Below are 20,522 nucleotides of genomic sequence, written 5' to 3' on the forward strand. Positions count from 1 at the left end.
TCGAACCGAAACGTGAGACCAGTGTAGGTTCACACCCCTAGTTTAAATGATAATAAAGGGTTAGTTCACCCAAAAATTAAATTTGTCATTAACGACTCACCCTAATGTCGTTCCTCACCCATAAGACCTCCGTTCATCATCGGAACACAGTTTAAGATATTTTATATTTTAGTCCCAGAGCATATGCAGTCTATGCCCACTATACTGTCCAAGTCCAGAAAGCTAATAAAAACATCATCAAAGTAGTCCATATGTCACATCAGTTGGTTGATTAGAATCTCTTGAAGCATCGAAAATACATTTTGGTTCAAAAATATCAAAAACTATAACTTTATTCAGCATTGTCTTCTCTTCCGTGTTCCTCCAAAAAGATTCAAACGGTTCATGAATCAGTGAATCGATCAATGATTCGGGTCGCCAATGTCACATGATTTCAGCAGTTTAGATCGCGTCAAACTGCTAAAATCATGTGAATAATGGGAGCATTGTGTTTACATTGTGTTTATGTCCTATGTTAATGAAACACTAGTTTTAATTATTACATTCTTATGTTAGCAGAGTACACAGATGACCAACTCCAGATGAAACAAAAAAAACTGGAGAAGCTGGAAAGACAGAAGAATCTTCTTGCTCAAAAAGAAAAAGAAAATACCTTGCTAAAGGAGACAATTCAAACTCACCAGGCTCCTTACCCACTAACACCAGAGATTATAAAAAACAGCAGTGTCCCTAACTACTTCAGATACTGCTCTGGGTTCACTTACAATAAATTTAACACACTGTGCACATTTTTCAGAATAACACATAATGACACAGTCCCACAAACACACATCCCCTTGACGTACGATAAATTGAACAGACATGTCCGCCTTATGCCTTTACGTCAACAATTTCTTCTTGCACTTATGAGACTAAGACAAAACTTTGACCTCAAAGAGTTAGCTTTCAAATTGATATGCAAAGTGTTAGCACTTTATTCAGTTCATGGATTGACTACATGTATGGAAGGTTAGGTAGCATGTCTGTTTGGCCACACAGGGACATCATCACAGAAAACATTCCTGACAACTATAAAGCAGTGTTTCCAACAACTTTTGCAATTCTTGATTGCACAGAGATAACAATACAGGAAACCCAGCTCAATGTTAGTATAAAGTCAGACTTGCTCTAACTATAAGTCTACTAACACACTTTAGTCTCTGATAGCCTCTAATCTTCGTGGCTCAATTATGTTTGCATCTACACTTTACACAAGATCAATTTCTGACCAAGAGCTATTTAGATAGCAATATCAAAGAATTACTGAAATGAAATTACTTCAGTGTGGACACTGGGAGGGGATGGGCTCATGGTGGAAAAGGGGTTTCTCATTGAGAAAGATGTGAAGGAGCATGGCCTTTAAACATTCCTCCGTTTGCTAAATCAAATCTTCAAATGCCAGTCCTCGATGTTGAGATAAAGAAAATTGCCAAACAGAGTGCACGTAGCAAGAGCATTAGCCAAAGTAAAAAAAATAAAAAATAAGATAGTATCTGTTATATACACTCACCTTAAGGATTTGTAGGAACACCATACAAAATAGTGTGTCTGACCCTGTTTCGCCTTCAGAACTGCCTTAATTCAAAGTGGCATTTATTCAACAAGGTGTTGAAAGCATTTAGAAATGTTGGCCCATATTGATGGGATAGCATCTTGCAAATGATGGAGATTTGTGGGATGCACATCCAGGGCACGAAGCTCCCCTTCCACCACATCCCAAAGATGCTCTATGGATTGAGATCTGGTGACTGTGGAGACCATTTTAGTACAGTGAACTCAATGTCATATTCAAGAAACCAATTTGAAATGATTCGAGCTTTGTGATATGGTGCATTATCCTGCTGGAAGTAGCCATCAGAGGATGGGTACATGGTGGTCATAAAGGGATGGACATGGTCCAAACATCCACACAACATCCCCCACACCATAACACCACCACCAACAGCCTGCACAGTGGTAACAAGGCATGATGGATGCATGTTCTCATTCTGTTTACGCCAAATTCTGACTCTACCATCTGAATGTCTCAACAGAAATCGAGACTCATCAGACCAGGCAACATTTTTCCAGTCTTCAACTGTCCAATTTTGGTGAGCTTGTGCAAATTTTAGCCTTTGTAGTGGAGATGAGTGGTACCCAGTGGGATCTTTTGCTGTTGTAGCCCATCTGCCTCAAGGTTGTGCAGGTTGTTGCTTCACAAATGCTTTGCTACATACCTCGGTTGTAACGAGTGGTTATTTCAGTCAAAGTTGCTCTTCTGTCAGCTTGAATCAGTCTGCCAATTGTCCTCTGACCTCTTGCATCAACAAGGCATTTTCACCCACAGGACTGCCGCATACTGGATGTTTTTCTCTTTTCACACCATTCTTTGTAAACCCTAGAAATGTTTGTGCATGAAAATACCAGTACTTGGGCAGATTGTGAAATACTCAGACCAGCCCGTCTGGCACCAACAACCATGCCACACTCAAATTGGCTTAACTCACCATTCTTTCCCATTCTGACATTCAGTTTGGAGTTCAGGAAATTGTCTTGACCAGGACCACACCCCTAAATGAATTGAAGCAACTGCTATGTGATTGGCTGATAAAATAATTGCATTAATGAGAAATTAAACAGGTGTTCTTAATAATCCTTTAGGTAAGTGTAAATCAAATATGGTTTGTAGTGTGTATGTTGTCTAATTTCCAACAACACATCATTCAAGCATAGGCTGCTGAAGAAACATGACAGAATTTTCTTTTATTATTATTGGTGATCTACTCTATCATATTGCCATGAGTTATAATGATTTTGCATTTTGTACACCATTCTTTAATGTTCTTGTGTTATTGTGAATGTGTTTATTTTGTTTTATTTTGAATTAACTGTACCTGCCTGCAAATGATAATAAATTAATCTTGAACTGTATCAAGTTTTAATCTTTATCACTGCTTTACCTGGTAGCTCAGACCACTTCCAAGAGGGTACTTTTCTGACCTACTGCTACATCTATTGGTGGCCTGTTTGCTATGTAGCTCATAGGTATCCCTGTCATTCCTCTCAGTAACTCGAAATCCTCATATGTCATTTCAGACATGGCTCTGCAATATACAAATGTAATGTCTACTTGTGTCATATAAATCTAGCTTACTGGTACAGTAATTTATACCAATGTAATTTACATGGTTTATTATATTTGGTATTTATATCCTTATTTAAAAAGCGTGAAAAACAACTCACCTGTCACTGCTGTAATGACAGAAGATGGGCTTCCGTTTTCAGTTCGCCTTCGGCACTACAACAGCTGTTACGGGCTATGGTGTTATTTTTCTGCCTCTTGGTTATGCCACTGTTGTTGCAGGCTTGTGGAGGACTGGCCTGTCATACTGGTAATATTTTGGGCTTTACAGAGGTCCAGGGTATAGATAAGACCAATGACATTAGCACAGACACCTGTGGCGCTAACCAAACATTATGTCATTACAGCACACTTAATAATGTTATGGTTGTTAGCTAACACTAGCTAGAATAACTGAATAGGATGTTATATATTATCTTTTAATGATTATAATAGTGAATATAGAGTTATATACCCAGCTTTACAGGAACAGTGTGGCTCCTTAATGTTGTTATCCTGTCTCATTCGCCAGGTGATGTGGTTGTTCAGTTTTACTTTGTGACCTGTAGGCTATGGCTTCAAATGAATGAATGAATGAGGCATTTATAGAGCGCTTTCAAATGTACAGTATTGTTCAAAATAATAGCAGTACAATGTGACTAACCAGAATAATCAAGGTTTTTCTTATATTTTTTATGCAACGTGGCAAACAAGTTACCAGTAGGTTCAGTAGATTCTCAGAAAACAAACAAGACCCAGCATTCATGATATGCACGCTCTTAAGGCTGTGCAATTGGGCAATTAGTTGAATTAGTTGAAAGGGGTGTGTTCAAAAAAATAGCAGTGTGGCATTCAATCACTGAGGTCATCAATTTTGTGAAGAAACAGGTGTGAATCAGGTGGCCCCTATTTAAGGATGAAGCCAACACTTGTTGAACATGCATTTGAAAGCTGAGGAAAATGGGTCGTTCAAGACATTGTTCAGAAGAACAACGTACTTTGATTAAAAAGTTGATTAGAGAGGGGAAAACCTATGAAGAGGTGCAAAAAATGATAGGCTGTTCAGCTAAAATGATCTCCAATGCCTTAAAATGGAGAGCAAAACCAGAGAGACGTGGAAGAAAACGGAAGACAACCATCAAAATGGATAGAAGAATAACCAGAATGGCAAAGGCTCAGCCAATGATCACCTCCAGGATGATCAAAGACAGTCTGGAGTTACCTGTAAGTACGGTGACAGTTAGAAGACATCTGTGTGAAGCTAATCTATTTTCAAGAATCCCCCGCAAAGTCCCTCTGTTAAAAAAAAGGCATGTGCAGAAGAGGTTACAATTTGCCAAAGAACACATCAACTGGCCTAAAGAGAAATGGAGGAACATTTTGTGGACTGATGAGAGTAAAATTGTTCTTTTTGGGTCCAAGGGCCACAGGCAGTTTGTGAGACGACCCCCAAACTCTGAATTCAAGCCACAGTACACAGTGAAGACAGTGAAGCATGGAGGTGCAAGCATCATGATATGGGCATGTTTCTCCTACTATGGTGTTGGGACTATTTATCGCATACCAGGGATCATGGATCAGTTTGCATATGTAAAAATACTTGAAGAGGTCATGTTGCCCTATGCTGAAGAGGACATGCCCTTGAAATGGTTGTTTCAACAAGACAATGACCCAAAACACACTAGTAAACGGGCAAAGTCTTGGTTCCAAACCAACAAAATTAATGTTATGGAGTGGCCAGCCCAATCTCCGGACCTTAATCCAATTGAGAACTTGTGGGGTGATATCAAAAATGCTGTTTCTGAAGCAAAACCAAGAAATGTGAATGAATTGTGGAATGTTGTTAAAGAATCATGGAGTGGAATAACAGCTGAGAGGTGCCACAAGTTGGTTGACTCCATGCCACACAGATGTCAAGCAGTTTTAAAAAACTGTGGTCATACAACTAAATATTAGTTTAGTGATTCACAGGATTGCTAAATCCCAGAAAAAAAAAATGTTTGTACAAAATAGTTTTGAGTTTGTACAGTCAAAGGTAGACACTGCTATTTTTTTGAACACACCCCTTTCAACTAATTGCCCAATTGCACAGCCTTAAGAGCGTGCATATCATGAATGCTGGGTCTTGTTTGTTTTCTGGCAATCTACTGAACCTACTGGTAACTTGTTTGCCACGTAGCAATAAAAAATATACTAAAAACCTTGATTATTCTGGTTTGTCACATTGTACTGCTATTATTTTGAACAATACTGTACAACTGTACACCCAAAGCACTTCACACTCATGTCAGGGGTCTCTCCTCAACCACCAACTATTTATTTTGTTTATTTCATTTCGAAATGTTGTTTATTTCAGTCACGTTTACATCCTGAAAATGTGCATATGCACATCCTCAAATGCATATTGCAGACCTTTCTCTCTGAAAACATGTAATTTTTTCCTGAAATTGTTCACTATTTCCCCAGGGAGAGCACACCCTAGTGAAAAAAAAAGTATACTAAGTATACTTGCGGCCAGACTCATTTTCAGTATACTTGAAGTGTGTTAATGACTAGTTAACTTGAAGTGTGCTATTTTGACACAACTAATTTTGTACTAAGTATATTTAAGTTGTAATTAAATAGTGTTAAAGCACAACTTTAAGTGTATTTAGTATACTTTTGTGTGCTAAATTGGAACAACTTTAAGTATACTTAGTACACTTTAAGTATAATGACTAATTACATGCTTTAGTGATATTAAATGTGCTTTATTTGTATTATAAGTATATTTTATTAGTGTTAAGTATATTTTATTTGTATTATAAGTATACTTTATTCATGTTATAGTACACTTTGTGTTATAGCATACTTTATTTGTGTTTTAATAAATTACAAATTAATTACCAGTATATTCAGAACACACAAGCAATATACTATGAATATAATATATATTTTATTTACCTTGACTCATTCAAATGACAAAAAAATTAACAATACAATGTGTTATTACTTAACTATACATTGTACAATATACTTTGAATTACATAATGTCACACAATACAGTATTTTAAATTTTAATTAATTACTTACTGACTTACTTTCCCAATGTTGAATGCATTTGTTTTCAAGGACATTACAATAAATGAATCAAATCTAACACACATAACTAATGAAGAGACATTTCATTAAACAAGCCCAACGATTTTTATAAATTGTTTCACATGGTTTCAGCAAAGCTAAACAAAATGAACTTACTACGTTTTTCATTAAATTAACACTGGAAGTTGTTGGAAAACATATAATTGAACTAATTCCACTGACCATCTCTATACATACATATAAATTACACATTATATTCAATTTTCTGGTGAGCTGCTCATTACACTTGCGTCTGATGGCCGCTTACACATAAATCTGGGACAGTTGACAGCAAACACTCGTGAAGAACGCAATCTGTTAACAGAATATACGAGATAAGGTCAGGTGCATGTTCATTCAACTTTTTATTCACGTTTAGTGACATTACATATTACTTACCTCCAAACAGAAGGACTTTTTCCGGGATCGCGTAACGTTTGGCCATTTTATTCCAAAAAAATGTATCGTCATCATCAAGGTCAGCAGTGATGTGACGTAATTGAACTGGTCCGAAGAATGAGCAATGTGCTTTCCGCTCTCAGTGTTTTATTAAATAAATTATGTAACGCAACATTGTACTTCACCTGCAAGGCTGCAAACCTCCCGCGAGTGAGCATCATAAGGACGAGTACCGTCAGCAGCTCTGCCTCTGATTGGCTGCAGGCAGTGAGCAACACAATCTGATTGGTCACAGATCAATGAAGAGACATTTGAATTCCGATAAGAAACAACTATTTAACTCATATTTTCTTGCGTTTTATTTTAAGTGTGCTGTTGGATTCTTCTTTGCCAGTGTAAACTTAATAAACATATTTACACTTAAATCACAACTAAAGTAGGGCGTAGGCTATAGCATACACTGCATATATTTAAAGGCACAATATGTAATGTTTCAGCATTAAAAATATAAAAGATCACTATATCTATGTTATATATTTTTTAAAGTTGTGTGTTTACATTATCCCGACAGTTCCAATTAACTTCTAAATCCAGAGAAATTAATATTTTAATTCGAAGACACGGACCGTGTCTTTATTTCCGTTATGTCGCCAGTCTTTCACGTCATATCCACGTTTGCGTCTTGCTTCCTGCGGAACTCGGCGGAACCATAGATATCTATGGGCGGAACCGCCAAACTCAAAGAGGAACACTGACAGACAGTATAAGGGGAACACCCGTATAAAAAAGTCTGTATGATAATGGATCATGACTACTCTTTGCCTGTACGTTCTGCCAGCTCAACAAAGCGCAAACGTAAGGGGTGAAAAAAATGACCCGAGAAGATTTTGGGACAGTAGAAGAAGCAAGAGACGTGTAAACCTTGGAGAAGCCTTTGAAAGATGGCGAAATCTTCGTGACAAGCTCGTACTGCAGAGAGATGCTGATCTCGCTTGCGTTTTAATAAACAGGTCATTTAAGTAACCATTCGGCTAACATAATAATCATATAATCATAACAAGCTTGACCACATTGAGACGCGTTTAGCTGAATACCTATACATTTTGTATTGTATCGGCTTTTCAAACAGGCGGATTCTGTGTTTTTGGAGACTGAAACTGAGACTTTTTAAAACTGATTCAAAAGTATATTTCTATCCGTATATTTGGTGACACGATGATGTCATGTGTAAAACGCAGATGGACTAGCTATTATTGGTTTTATATGTAGCTGGAGAAAGTAACGTTAGCTTCATAAGGTAATATGCCACTATCTTGGTCAGTTAATATAAGGTGACCGTCACTTTTATCATATGTTAATACTAGCTACATATAATATTGATTTAATAATGATCTACTTATTCATATATCTCTGAGTTCCAAAATAAATGTTTATTAGAATGATTGATGAACGTGGGGAGCGACACAGCGCGTGTTCCAATGAACAACGTATTGCTGGTGCTGGTTCTCTCATTTACTATGTTTTATGTTGGTAATGATAAACTAAATTGAAATTTATTTCCTTATTGAACAGTTTATATACAGAATGTTCGACAATCGCGGATGCCATGTCAACATATCTATAATTTGAGTAACTCAAATTATGATGCGCGGTTAATATGTCAACATAGCCTACCAACTTATAGGTATGTTGACATAGCGACCGCCCGCACAACATTCTGTCTCGCACATTATCTAACGTTACTGATAAGTTTGTTAAGTAACGGTAGCTTGCTGCTATTTCATTAGATTGACATTACATAAAGTGAAAAGCCGTAACTAAACTTAACAATAATAGAGATGTAATATAACAATCAATTACCTTGTCAGTGAACATGTTTTCTGCTGGAGATGCCAGATTCGCTGGTTGACAGTGGCAATAATGACAACAACTCCCATGAGCCCACGCACTTTCCCCACGTCATCAAAGTACGTCAGTTGTTATTATTTTGAATGAGTGACCCCTAGTGGCCAAAAGTTGCATACTGCACGTTTAAAAAAGGGTTTTTTAGTCCATATAATAATTTATTTATATAATAATAATTTATTATCACTTATTTATTCATGCTTAAGCTTGAACAGTTAAGCATGAATAAATAACCTTAAACAGTATTTATAACTTTTTATACAGCTTAATGATATTAATTATGTATTTTTAAAATATGCTTTTAGTCCATTGTTAACAATGACAATTTTGAGCATACGTTTAAAATATATAAAACATATATTTTAAAGTAATGTTCAAATAAGTACACTTTACAAAAGTACACTGAACTTTCATTTAAAGTATATTTTTCTAAAATATATTTTTAGAAAATATACTAAAATACAATTATCTTAAAGTGTGTTAAAAGTTGTATTGTGAAATATGATGCTAATATATTTTTTATATATTTAGAAATGGTACATTTTTTGTAAGTATATTTCTAATATACTATCGGAAAAGAGAATATATTTGAAATACAATAAAGTATACTTTTTTTTCACTAGGGCAAATTGAATTTCAGAAGTCATGTTACCCCTGGTATTTTAACAACTGGATAGATATCTGGTCAGAGAAAACGAATGAAGTGACCAGGTGTAAGAAGGCCCTAACTCTAAAATTACCGCTCTAAAAATGTACTCAGAGTAAAAGTTACTAAGTTACTTTTTTTTATAATGGGTCGGGGACTCTCTAGTGTAGTGTTGTGATAGAATGAGATTTCCACACAATAAAACATTTATTATAACAAACTTAAAACCATTTGTTTTATTTATTAAAATTTCAATGAAAAATTTCTAATCAACTTGATTAATTATATTGAGAACCTCATACATAAAAAGCATGCCGTGATTTAACTAAACCATTTGGCCGCATTCATCGTGAAGCGTGTACGCGTTTCAAACTACACTCACTTCTTCTGGAGGGGCAGCAGGAACACGAATGGCTGGTTCGTGAATCTGAATCCTTTATTCAGGAGCAGCTTCTTAACAAAACCTGCTTTATGTGAGAAATGCTTCGTGGTTCGCTTAAACAAAAAAGCATTGACGAAAATTAAACTCAGCCACTGGGTCTTTAGCAGTTCGGATTTAGGAACATCAAAATGACTGCTGTGTATATTATTACACCCTGTGTATATTATTATTATTATAGAACACCACAATCAGATCCAGCATATCAACAATGGGGGACTGATGATGATGACAGAGCTCGCTCAGGGCGGGTCTGAGGTGAAATGCTGCATATCAATCAATAGGGATGTCCCGATCCGATCACATGATCGGAAATCGGGCCCGATCACGTGATTTCAGACTCGATCGGAATCGGACGTTACATCCCGATCAGGACTCGGATATAATGTATATTCTGGGGTGAGCTGAGCATGATGACGCATCAATAATATGGGTTGTAACTTGAAAATAATGCTTTATGTATGTTTCTGTAGATGGATACACGTGCTGGCTCCTCGGTGATACATTACAACAGCGCTAATATCACCCGTGTATATTCGCCAGAAGACGAGAATGAGAACGCGCGCGCTGATCTGTCTCTGTGCATCATCGAAAGCGCGCACTCGTCTCACAGCGCGCAAATATTCAGTTCTCTTTCAAGACTTGCGCTTAAACGGACCAACTCACACAAGAAGTATGTCAGCATGTCCATCTTGATGAGTATCCAAGCAGACATAATCTGAATATGCCTTAAGAGGACTTTATACAGTCGAGAAAGACGACGCAGAGCCTTCCATTAGGTCTTAAAGGGGCAGCCTTTACTGCTGTCTGTTTAATGTCAAACAAAAGATAAGGAATCACTCACTGCTCTTGATTAAATAGCTTTTGTAAGGATTATTCTTTAATTTAAACAGTTAAATATGCAGCTATTTTACATTTCATTAGCCTACTTTATTCAAATTCTCTACCTAAAAACTAATGTTAGACCTATAAAAACCTGAAAAGCATTGTTAATTACACTTCAGTCAAATTACACTTCAAATATTTTTCCCCAAAGTTGATTTATGTCATTGTAGGCAGTTATCATCACAATGATTTCATTTAAAGTGTTTGTTTTTTAAATAAGTTTAGTTTTAGTTCGTTATTTGATGCTATAAAACGGCTGTGTGATGTCATGATTGAGAGCTTAGATCGACGTCTTCTCTGAGTGAAACTGTCACTGAGGCACTAACAGATTTTTTCAGGATTTTTGGGAGCAGATTATTTTATTTAATTTAATTTCCATAACTGTTTATTTCACACCAACATAATGAATTGTTCTGCATCAATGAGAGTATGGGTGTGCTTTTGATATCGCCGTTGTACTTCCTGCTCTGCGCAACTCCGGTCCCAGACTTTTTTATATTTACTGTTGCACTAAATCCAAAAGTGAAGAATTTGTTATTTATTACTTGATTGTTCAATCTACCTCACAGAAGAGCTCTGTTTGTTAGAGTTGAATGTTAAAATAAGGTGAATAAAATAAAAAATAAGGAACATCCTGGTTCGTTTTTTCGCTCTTCTTTATTCTTTTTTTATGTATTATAGAAGTATCGGATCGGGACTTGGTATCGGCAGATACTCAAAATCAAATGACTCGGACTCGAGGGCAAAAAAACCTGATCGGGACATCCCTATCAATCAACAATCGTGGGAGGGGTGTCTGACCGTGTGACGTCACATGGTCGAATGACTCGATTTGAGACAGGAAAACATATAAGGAGATTTAAAAAAAAAAAAAAACACTTGGATTTTTATCATTGTAGGATGTTGTGTACATGCACTGCCAACACACATTTCCATACAATCAGCTTTAAAAGTGCATACCATTATATGACCCCTTTAAGTATTTTTTATAATTTAAAATAATTGTTTTCTATTTGGATATATTTTTAAATGCAATTTATTTGGGTCTTCAGAAATCATTGTAATGTGCTGATTTGCTGCTCAAGAAACATTTCTTATTATTATGAATGTTGAAAAAATTGTGTAATTTTTTTTTCAGGATTTAAAAAAAAAAGCATTTCTCTGAAATGGAAATCTAATAAAAGTAAAAAAAGTAATACATTTATTCATAAATATGTCATATAGTCCTCAAAAATACTGTAAAGACATAATGTTACAAAATCTTTTTATTTCAGATAAATGTTATTCTGTTGAACTTTCCATTAATCAAAGATTTATTTCTCAGGGTTAAATGGGTTATATGATTTATAAAATAATCCTGAAAAAATGACTACGGTTTTCAACATTCTTAATAATAAGAAATGTTTGTTGAGCTTTTATATCAAATCCTCATATGAGAATAATTTGTGAAGGATCACTTGACACTGAAGACTAGAGTAATGATGATAAATTCAGCTTTGATCAAAGGAATACATTATATTTTACTATATATTCACATAGAAAATATTTATTTTAAATTGTAAAAATATTTCACAATATTACTGTTTTTACTATTTTGGATCAAATAAATGCAGCATTGGTGAGCAGGAGAAAAAACAGTTCTAAAACTTTTGAACAGTACTGTAGGTCTAAAGTCTTTATGTAAAGGAAATGTATAGTCAGATTACTACTTTAAAAATTAAAAGTGATTTTGTGAATAAGCTACAAATAATACTGTAATGAATGTTCGTGGGATATGAAAGAAGAAGACGGGGTCAGCGTGACTGGGACTTGCGTTTTATTCAACTCTTGATTAGATCAAATCAAAAAGGACGCACGTGGGCGTTATACTCGGGACTAGTGATGTTAACAGTGACACCAAAGCTCCGAAGCATGTGTCAAAAAAATGAAACTATTTTCTGTGAAGCTTTGTATCGATGCTTGATTCGTTCTATCAAAACCATGTGACCAATGACGTCCGAAAGCTTCGTTTCACAAACACCCACGTGACTGATTCAGAAAAGGCTTGTTCGACTTCACCTAGCGATGCGCAGACCGATCGGCGGCTGACTTGAAGCAGTGCATGCCGGTTAGAAATGTTGTCCGACTTGAGACATAGACCGTAAAAAAATATGGACGACTCGACATCATCCGTTTTCGCTTGCCAGATTTGAAGCTTTTAGGCGGCCTGCGCAGTGCGGACATCTTGGGACAGAGTCTGCGCAGTAGCGATTTCGGGACCGGAGTTGTGCAGTAGATCGCAGGAAGTACAGTTACGATATCAAAAGCCCGCCCATACTCTCGCAGATGCAGAACAATTAATTATGTTGGTGTGAAATAAACAGTTATGGAAATGTAGAAATTAAAGCTAAAGCTCCAATCTTCTCCCAAAAATTTCGAAAAAAGTCTGTCAGTGCCTCAGTGACAACTTTATTCAGAGAAGCCGTCAGTCTCAGATGTCAATCATGACGTCACACCCCCCGTTTTTATAGCATCAAATAACTAACTAAAACTAAACTTATTTTAAAAACGAACACTTGAAATGAACTCATCGTGATGATAACTGCCTTCAGTGACATAAACTAACTTTGGGGAAAAAATATTTGAAGTGTAATTTTATTATTTAGTTTGCCTCGCGTCCATTAGAAAACACAGAGGGGCGGCTATACTGGGACCGGTTACCGGGGGGCGATCGAGGCGCGAAAGCTTCAGTAAATGAGAGGGAGACTGCAGGTGTCATGAAAAATCCTGCCCCCCTGTGAAATCGTGTCCGGTGGTAGCGGTTTTAAATGCCTGATCAAAAGTTGTTATACATGGTTCTGGACAAGCAATTGTTTAAAAATAAACTATGAATTCATTGCCATACTAAGTACACACATACATACGCAAAACATTTATTTGAAATATGTAATTGATTGCTCTAATGGGAGCAAAAACATGTTCTGAATTATTTTGACTGATAAATTAATTACCAATACAAAAACATGACATAGTAATGTACCTAGAACATAGTAATGTACAGAACAGCTGCACAAAATAAATAGATTATATACGAGATATGCTTGTATATAGCTTATATACTTTGTGACGGGGTGAAGAAGTACACGACACAGGAGGGCAGGTGAATTTCCCCCGAAGGGTGGATTTATTCAAACTGACCAGTCAGACCAGACTTCCCCCACTGTACTACAGGTGTGGCACCATTTGGCCTACAGGCCCTCAACATCTCTTTGTCTTTAGGAATCCCAAACAGCCCCACTGATAAGAGAGAGGGGGTGAAACACAATAAAACAAATGTCTTTGTTCAAAGAAAAATATCAAATATCTTTGATTATTTTGGATTCTTTCAGCTCTGATGTAAACTACGGACCTCTGTCCGAGGAGAGGTCTGACGGTGTGCCGAAACGGGCCACCCAAGACATAATGAACGCCCGGGCTACTTCAGCTGATGTAATGGAGGACAGGGGACACACTTCTGGCCACCTCGTGGTCCTGTCGACCATAGTGAGGAGGTAAGTATAACCATGGGAGGGGGGAAGCGGGCCCACCAGGTCCACATTCACATGATCAAAACGTCTCTCCGGCACTTTGAAGGGTGCCAAAGGGGCCTTGGTATGACGAGTCACCTTTGCGCGCTGGCATGCAACGCAGGCAGCAGCCCAGGCCCTAACGTCCCTCCGTAGGCCTGGCCATACGAACTTGGCCCCCACCAGCTTGGTGCAGGCCTTCCCCCCGGGGTGGGAAAGGCTGTGGATGGCGTCAAAAACCTTTCGCCTCCAGCTAGCAGGTACCATGGGGCGCAGTTGGCCCGTGGAGACGTCACAGAGGAGTGTAGCGTTGGCCGTGTCAAACGCCACATCTTCCATGAGCAGCGCCGTAGGGGCTGTTCTGTAGGCTTGCACCTCAGAGTCCGCAGCCTGCTCCTCAGCCATGGCTGCGTAGTCAAGGCCCAAGTGGACAGACCCAGTGATCGCCCGGGAGAGGCAGTCTGCGACGAAATTGTCTTTGCCAGCCACATGCTGTATGTCAGTAGTGTATTCGGAGATGGCAGAGAGCTGGTGCTGCTGTCGACCAGACCATGGCTCCGAAGACTTGGCCATGGCGAACGTCAGCGGCTTGTGGTCAACGAAAGCCGTGAACTGCCGGCCCTCCAACAGGAAACGGAAATGCCGAGTAGCGAGGAAAATACCAAGGAGTTCCCTGTCGAAGGTGCTGTACTTCCTCTCATTGTCACGGAGCTTCCTGCTGAAAAAGGCTAGCGGCTGCCAGGCTCCGCCCACCCACTGTTCACACACAGCCCCCACGGCATAATCAGAGGCATCCGTGGTAAGAGCAACGGGGGCGGTTGGAGACGGGTGCGCCAGCAGAGCAGCATTGGCCAGTGCAGTTTTGGCAGCATGAAAAGACTCCGTCATCTCTGGGGACCAATCCAACACGTCTGTCGGTTTTCCACCCCGCAAGGCGTCGTACAAGGGTCGCATGAGTTGGGCTGCATGGGGGAGGAAACGGTTGTAGAAGTTCACCATGCCCAGAAACTCCTGCAGGGACTTTACAGTGCGCGGGCATGGGAAACTGGCTACGGCGTCCACTTTAGCCGGGAGGGGAACGGCCCCCTGTGGGGTGACATGGTGGCCGAGGAAAGTGATGGATGTGTTGGATTGGTCCCCAGAGATGACGGAGTCTTTTCAAAACTGCACTGGCCAATGCGCCAAACTCGCACTTGGCCGGGTAGATGATGAGACCATGCTCACTGAGTCGGCCGAACAACTGCCTGATGCACCAGATGGTCGTCTGCAGACGCGCTGGCCACGAGAATGTCATCCAAATAAACAAACAGGAAAGGCATGTCCCGCAGCACAGAGTCCATAAGGCGCTGAAACGTCTGCGCTGCCCCCTTGAGGCCGAAAGGCATCCGAAGAAAACTAAAAAAGGCCAAAGGGCGTGATGACTGCTGTCTTGGGGACATCCTGCGGGTGGACTGGCACCTGGTGGTAACCACGAACCAGGTCCACCTTTGAAAAGATGGTGGCGCCGGCCAGGTGGGCGGAGAAGTCCTGTATGTGCGGCACAGGGTACCGATCGGGTGGTGGCGTTGTTCAGGCGACGGAAATCACCACAGGGACGCCAACTGCCATCAGCTTTGGTCTCCATGTGCAGGGGGGAAGCCCACGGGCTGTTGGAGCGTCGCACAATGCCGAGGTGCTCCATAGTGGCGAACTCCTCCCTGGCGATCGCGAGCTTGGCAGAGTCGAGGCGTCGGGGCCGTGCATAGACTGGGGGGCCCACCGTGGTGATGTAGTGCTCCACGCCGTGCTTAGCCACAGCTGATGAGAATGTGGGCGTGGTGATGTCTGGCAAGCGTATTCGACAGACAAAGTGCCCCCGGCCCTCCCAGCGTGCAGGGGTACGAAGCAAAAGAAAGTGCGTCGATAAGGCGGCAGTTTGTAACATCCACCAACAGTCTGTAAGCGCAGAGGAAATCTGCCCCCAGGAGAGACGTAGACACAGCGGCCATGCCGAAACATACTTCCACATACCTCGTGCCATAAGTACGAATGGGTGTGCCGTTAGCGGCATCCATCGGGGGGCCATGCCCGCCAGCCATAGTATCCACAATTTTCGCCGGCAGGATGCTGCGCTGAGCCCCAGAATCAACCAGCAGCCGCCGGCCAGACAAGGCGTCAGTGATGAATAACAGCTTGCAGTCACGGCCAGCACCCATAGCTGCTAATGAGCGCCGGCCCTGGGTTTTCCCTGGGCTCCAAAACTGCAAGGCTGACGACACTGTTTGGCCTTGGCCCCAAACCTGGAATGGTAATAACACCAGCCGTCCTCACGCTGTCGGCGGGCTGTCACAGCAGCTGCCGTGCCATGGTCGTCCCCCGGGGGCGGACATGGGGCAGACGTGTGCTGAGGGGGCAACAGCGCATGCACAAACTGCTGCCGGTTGGCAAGGAAAATCCTGTCTGCTTCCACAGCCAGCGCCCGGTAGTCCCTGGAGGAAAGGAGGGAAGAACTGACCAGTGCGGTGTGCACGGTTGCTGGAAGCTGCCGCAGGAAAATGTGGGCGAAGAGGAATGATGGATCCGCCGCTCCCAACACAGTCAGCATCCTCTCCATTAACTCTGACGGCTTGCTATCGCCAAAGCCATTCAGGGACAGCAGGCGGTCTGCTTTCTCCAGCTCTGACAGCTCAAAGAGGCGCAACAGGAATGCTTTAAGTGCATCGTACTTGCCGTCAGCCGGAGGAGCCTCTAATAGTGCCATAGCCCTGGCTGTCGTCGAGGCATCCAAAGCTGTTACCACATGGAAATACTTCGTAACGTCCTGCGTTATTCCTCTTAGCTGGAACTGGGCCTCGATGTGTTGAAACCATGGCCATTGATTGTTCTGCCAAAAGTCCGGCAATTTGATGGTGGCAGCGTAAATCGCGCCGACATTAGCCGCGCCGATAGCAGCGGCAGGCGCCGCAACGGCATCATTTTCACCACCGCCGTCGTGTAACATAATCCAACCTTATTCAACTCGCGTCGGGTCACCAATGTGGAGTGCAGTAAGTGATGAGACGAGACGGAGATGCGTCGAGTCAGCTTTACTAACACTTCAACATAATTTTCCAAACTGTACAGCGAGCAATGTAAACAACTGTCACACAACGTGAAACCGGAACTCTTCTGCCGGCAAAACCCGCTCCCTTAAAGGGCCCGCGTCTGGGTGAATGTCTCATACCGTTTAACTTGTAGGTCACCACAAGAGCATAAAAAGAGTTTGATATTTTTGTAATATATGGTGTTTTTGCATATATTTGTAAGATATTTTTGTAATATATGGGTGTTTTTGCAAAATTGATGCGTTTCCATTGGGCGTTAGGTCAATTCGCAATTTCAATTTGCGCAATTTGAAGGGTAATGGAAACGCGGCTACGCATATTCTACTTTGTGTTACTAAATTCACTGTATGAATTTACGTAGGAATGTGTGTTTTTGGCGGGACCATAGACATAATAAATACTTTATATATTAGAGGTGCCCTAGAATGATTTGAAACAATATGTTAAATTGTTCTCTGATATCTACATATAGGGTATGTGGCTTATTTAGGGGCAAAAATTGTCCAGATACAGTTTTACAGGTCCATTTACAACCCTATAAATTGTCCCTAGGATGTAATGCTCTGTTTTTGCCTTATTTGGAAGGGTCATGAATATTAATGTTGAGCTCTGCTCTAATTAGCTTATTTCAGCAGCTCACAGCAGTTTAGCTGTTCAGCTTGTGAATCCTGACCTTCCTGACAAAACAGACAGACTAAATGACACACTTTAAGCAAAACATCTGAAATGGAGACTGAGATATTGCAGCTTTCTTGTTTATTGGTGTTTTCAGATCATCCGCGCACGAGAAAGAGCTCGCGTTCGTGCGGTTGCCAGATTTCAGTAATTAAATCTCCCAAACAGAGCTTTTCTGTGAAAAAAACCTGTATGATATCCAGTGTTAAACCTAAACGTGTTCAATTTGGCAACCATATGCACGCAAGCTCTCTCTTGCGCGCCGGTGAATTGTAAATACCAATAAACAAGTAAGCTGCATTTGATCAATTTCCATTTGAGATGTTCTGCTTAAAGTGTCATTCAGCCTACATTTTAGACTTTTTTCATCAACGATATTGCATATTTATATAACATTAGTCACAATGTAGGCTAACGTTATGCAGTGACTGTGATGTAGCCTAATCTGAAATACAAATATCAATCAATCAATCAATCAATCAACTTTATTTATATAGCGCTTTTACAATCACGATTGTGTCAAAGCAGCTTCACAGTGTCAAACAGGATAATATTGCGACAAAATTAGATTTGGCTGTACAGTCGTACTGGAGAAAACAGTGATGTTATCAGCTTATTTTAATTTATCATATAGCGACAATGTTGGCAGATCAGTATTATAGTTTATAGAATTAAATAAGACCTAATTCATAGATTTTATTTGTATAATAAGTTGAATAACTTTAATCATATTTTTTGTGTCCCCAACTGAGCAAGCCAAGCCAAAGGCGACAGTGGCAAGGAACCAAAACTCCATCAGGGCGTGATGGAGAAAAATAAACCTTGGGAGAAACCAGACTCAGTCGGGGTGCCAGTTCTCCTCTGGCCTATTAACACACCGTGTAAGATTATTACTCTGGCAACCTTACAGGTCGGAAATCATATTAGATCGGATTATTCAAAATTTTCAGGGTATCACGGAAGAGACAGATTTATTTAGGATGGGGCGTCAATTACACAAGAGTATGAATACATGAAAGATCGGAATTATTGCGCCGAAGACGGGTTTGAGCATGTCGTGCCAGTGAGGCAAATTCAGAGGAGACACCATTTGACACGGCTCAGCAGACACTCCAGGATGCGTTGGTCATGTCCAGGCAGGTCCACCATCCGATCCGGACAGGGCCCAGATCCGGGATAAACCTCGGGATAAACAGAGAGACTAACATTAGCGTAGATGCCACTCTTTTTATGATGTAACGAGTACATCAGGTGTTATGGGAAGTGTTCCCGGTTCCGGCTGACCTAGTTAATGCAGCCTAACAATCAGTCAATTGAATTGAATAATGAAAGTTAAAAATGTTCTATGTGTATGCCATAGTAAAGAGATGTGTTTTTAGTCTAGATTTAAACTGACAGAGTGTGTCTGCTTCCCGAACAATGCTAGGAAGACTATTCCACAATTTAGGAGCTAAATAGGAAAATGATCGACCGCCTGCAGTTGATTTAGATATTCTAGGTATTATCAACTGGCCAGAGTTTAGAGACCGCAATCGACGTGATGGGGTATAATGCGTTAAGAGCTCGCTTATGTACCGGGGAGCTAAACTATTTAGTGCTTTGTAAGTAATAAGCAAGATTTTAAAATGTATGCGATGTTTAATAGGGAGCCAGTGCAGTGTTGACAGAACTGGACTAATATGATCATACTTCCTGGTTCTAGTAAGAACTCTAGCTGCTGCATTTTGGACTAGCTGGAGTTTGTTTATTAAGCGAGCAGGGCAACCACCCAGTAGAGCATTACAATAATCTAGCCTTGAGCTCATGAACGCATGTACTAACTGTTCAGCATTTTGCATTGAAAGCATGTGCCGTAATTTAGATACATTTTTAAGATGATAGAATGCGGTTTTACAGATGCTAGAAACGTGGCTTTCAAATGAAAGATTGGTATCAAAGAGCACACCCAGGTTCCTCACTGACGACGAGGGCTTGACAGAGCAGTCATCAAGTGTTAGACAGTATTCTCGGTTACTACTTGTGGAGCTTTTCTGTCCAATAATTAAAAATTCAGTTTTATCTGAATTAAGTTGCAGAAAATTACTATTCATCCAATGTTTTATATCAGCTATGCATTCTGTTAATCTTGTGAATTGGTAGGTTTCGTCAGGGCGTGAGGAAATATAGAGCTGAGTATCGTCAGCATAACAATGAAAACTAACGCCATGCTTCTTAATGATATCTCCCAGTGGTAGCATATACAGGGTGAAAAGCAACGGTCCTAACACTGAGCCTTGCGGTACCCCATACTGAACTTGTGATCGGTGTGACATCTCTTCATTTACTGCTACAAACTGATAACGGTCAGATAAGTACGATTTAAACCATGCCAAAGCAGTTCCACTAACGCCAACATAATTTTCGATTCTATTCAGAAGAATATTGTGATCGATAGTATCAAATGCAGCGCTAAGATCGAGTAACACTAATAGAGAGATACAACCACGATCAGATGATAAGAGTAAATCATTTGTAACTCTAATTAGAGCAGTCTCAGTGCTATGATATGGTCTAAATCCTGACTGGAAATCCTCACATATACCATTTCTTTCTAAAAAAGAACATAATTGTGAAGACACGGCCTTTTCTAGTATTTTTGACAGAAAGGGTAGATTCGAGATTGGCCTGTAATTGACTAATTCATTAG

General features: G+C 40.1%; 1 protein-coding gene across 6 annotated transcripts in view; it reads left to right on the forward strand.

The window, feature by feature from the left end:
* LOC137046365 (zinc finger protein 502-like) overlaps positions 1–20,522 on the forward strand; it is a 91,836-nt gene that overhangs the window by 60,958 nt on the left and 10,356 nt on the right. Inside the window, exon 4 of one of the 6 annotated variants that reach the window (XR_010898943.1) lies at positions 556–2,929. The exons of 3 other annotated variants lie outside the window; for them this stretch is intronic. The gene's annotated coding sequence lies outside the window, so the exon portion shown is untranslated. Of the gene's footprint in view, positions 1–555; positions 2,930–13,938; positions 14,064–20,522 lie in introns of those variants that run through there. 2 more of the 6 variants (XR_010898944.1, XM_067423556.1) reach the window with 2 other exon arrangements.

This window comes from Pseudorasbora parva, chromosome 18, assembly GCF_024679245.1.
Source record: "Pseudorasbora parva isolate DD20220531a chromosome 18, ASM2467924v1, whole genome shotgun sequence".
Taxonomy (NCBI): Eukaryota; Metazoa; Chordata; class Actinopteri; order Cypriniformes; family Gobionidae; genus Pseudorasbora; species Pseudorasbora parva.